The 2,982-nt window shown below is 42.3% G+C and overlaps 1 pseudogene; it reads right to left on the reverse strand.

Moving 5' to 3' along the window:
• Nucleotides 1-2,887: 2,887 nt before the first annotated feature.
• On the reverse strand, nucleotides 2,888-2,982 carry LOC122235600 (annotated as a pseudogene).

The following is a 2,982-nucleotide window of genomic DNA, read 5'->3' on the forward strand; positions in this document are numbered from 1 at the left end:
TCATAAGTGGTTGTCCAGAGCTTGGACTTTGAATTCTATTTCACACGTTTCTTGAAAATATGAATAATCAGGGGCACCTGGGTGGCTCAGTCGGTTAAGCATCCGACTTTGGCTCAGGTCATGATCTCGCGGTTTGTGAGTTTGAGCCCCACCTTGGGCTCTGTGCTGACAGCTCAGAACTGCTTCGAATTCTCTGTGTCTCTCTCTCTCTCTGTCCCTCCACTGCTCATACGTGCGTGCACAGGCTCACCGCCTTCTCTTTCTCATAAATAAATAAACATTTAAAAAATATGAAGAATCGGGGCGCCTGGGTGGCGCAGTCGGTTAAGCATCCGACTTCAGCCAGGTCACGATCTTGCGGTCTGTGGGTTCGAGCCCCGCGTCAGGCTCTGGGCTGATGGCTCGAGCCTGGAGCCTGTTTCAGATTCTGTGTCTCCCTCTCTCTCTGCCCCTCCCCCGTTCATGCTCTGTCTCTCTCTGTCCCAAAAATAAATAAAAAACGTTGAAAAAAAAATTAAAAAAAAAATATGAAGAATCAAACTGCATTGTTTTCTTTTTTTTTTTTCAATATATGAAATTTATTGTCAAGTTGGTTTCCATACAACACCCAGTGCTCATCCCAAAAGGTGCCCTCCTCAATACCCATCACCCACCCTCCCCCTCCCTCCCACCCCCCAAAACTGCATTGTTTTCAAAACACATTCTAAAAGCATAGATGTGCCTGGTTTGGGTAAATAAACATTGTTAGTAAGAAACAAATAATTCATCTGGTAATTTTGCCTAAACTTCTGTTAATTGACCGCCATTCCAAAATTTATTAGAGAAACTTTGACACAAAAAAATTAGTTTTAAACCATGAAGTACTATGGGGCGCCTGGGTGGCTCAGTGGGTTAAGCGTCCAACTTCCACTCAGGTCATGATCTCACGTTTTGTGGGTTTGAGCCCCGCGTCGGGCTCTGTGCTGACAGCTCAGAGCCTGCAGGCTTTTCAGATTCTGTGTCTCCCTGTCTCTCTACCCCTTCCCGACTTGTGCTCTGTCTCTGTCTCTCTCTCTCTCTCTCTCTCAAAAATAAGTAAAACATTAAAAAAAATTTACAAAGTGAGTTATAAAATAGCATGTGACCCGACTGTGATCCGATTTTGTGAGAAGTACACACACACACATATAAAGGTACGGGAAAAGATCTGGAAGCAGTCCAGGTACCAAGGTGCTAACAAGGTGGGGGTGGGGGTGGTGAACGTTTATGAGTTTCCCATTGTTGTTGTAACAAATTACCACAAAGCTAGTGCCTAAACGAACACAAATTTCTTCTTTTACAGTTTTGGAGGTCAGATGTATAAAGAGGTTTATGAGACTAAAACCAAGGTGTCTGCAGGGCTGGTTTCTTTTGGAAGCTCTAGGAATGAATCCATTGCTTACATCTTTCTGTTTCTTGAGGCTGCTTGCATTCCTTGGTTCTGGCTGCATCACTCCAATATATGCTCTTATTATCACGTCACCTTCTCTGTCCTCTGACCCTCCTGCTTCCCTTTTATAAGGACACTCGTGGTTACATTGGGCCCACTTGGATAATCCAGGACAATCTGCCCATCTCAAGATCCTTAATTTAGTCACATCTGCAAAGTCTCTTTTACCATAACATTCACAGTTTCCGGGGATTAGGTCATGGACATCTTTGAGGGGGGCAATTATTCTGTCTACCACAGAATGTGATGTTTTTATTTTTAATTTTTGTTTATATATTTTGTATTTTTTTAAGTTTATTTATTCTGAGAGAGAGAGAGAAAGAGAGCATTCACATGAATTCCTGTGGGGGGGGGGGCACAGAGAGAGAGAGAGACAGAGAGAGAGAGAGAGAAAATCCCAAGCAGGCTCCATACCATCAGCAAAGAACCCGACACTGGGCTCGTGTCATGAACCATGAGATCAGGCGCCCCTATATATTTTTGTATTTTTATATAATGTGGATGTATTACTTAAAATATATTAGTTAAAAGTAGAAAAATGTGGGGCGCCTGGGTGGCTCAGTCAGTCTGACCCTTGGTTTCAGCTCAGGTCATGATCTCACAATTCACGAGATCAAGTCACGCAAATGGCTCTGTGCTGATGGCACAGAGCCTGCTTGGGATTCTCTCTCTCTCTGCCCTCCCCCGCCCCCGCTTGTGTTCTCTCTGTCTCTGTCTGTCTGTCTCTCTCTCTCTCAAAATAAACTAAAAAAAAAAGTAGAAAAATGTTATAGTTTGATATCAAATGACACGAAATGTGGTTATTTATAAACTTTTATCTGGCTCCATGTGAAGTTTGAGCTTCACATTCCGTTATCTTCTTACTTTGTATTTATACTAAATCGGAAAATTCAAATTCACAATTATACATCACCAGAAATGGCAGTAAGTGTTTGGTAACTGACCCACAAGTTTGGATCAGAGACTTGTGTATGTTGGATTGAGCAAGAATCCATAATTTGAGAAGTAATTTCTTCCATTGAGTGTTGCCTCCAGATGCTAAGTGGATGAAGAATCAAACTCAAATTCTGCCAGGGTGAATGTTTCACCTTAGGAGAGTGGGTCTCACTAGGGGCCGTACCACACAAGGGTCTACTTTGAAAACACGTGGGGCTCCTTTGGTTGTTGCAGTGACGGACATGAATCCCCTGGCTGGGATCTTCTGTTGGTTAGTTGGACAGAAGCCAAGAATGTCATATGTCATTCAGTGCATGTGACTTTCTTACAAGGATGAATTTTCCTACATCTTACATAATTTTCAAATGTCCCCCTAGACATTCGTGTATATGAAAAACTTATTTGTCATTATCTGAACCTAAACCTGATCTCATTTTACATGTAAACTCAACATACTTTTTTCTCTTTCTGAAATGTGTTTTTAAAAATATGGAAGGCTTTTACAAACCTGCATGTCATTCTAGTGCAGGGGCCATGCCTGTCTTCTCAAGTTTAGTATATTGCTGCTGAAGTGAGCA

Source organism: Panthera tigris, chromosome X (assembly GCF_018350195.1).
Source record: "Panthera tigris isolate Pti1 chromosome X, P.tigris_Pti1_mat1.1, whole genome shotgun sequence".
Classification (NCBI taxonomy): Eukaryota; Metazoa; Chordata; class Mammalia; order Carnivora; family Felidae; genus Panthera; species Panthera tigris.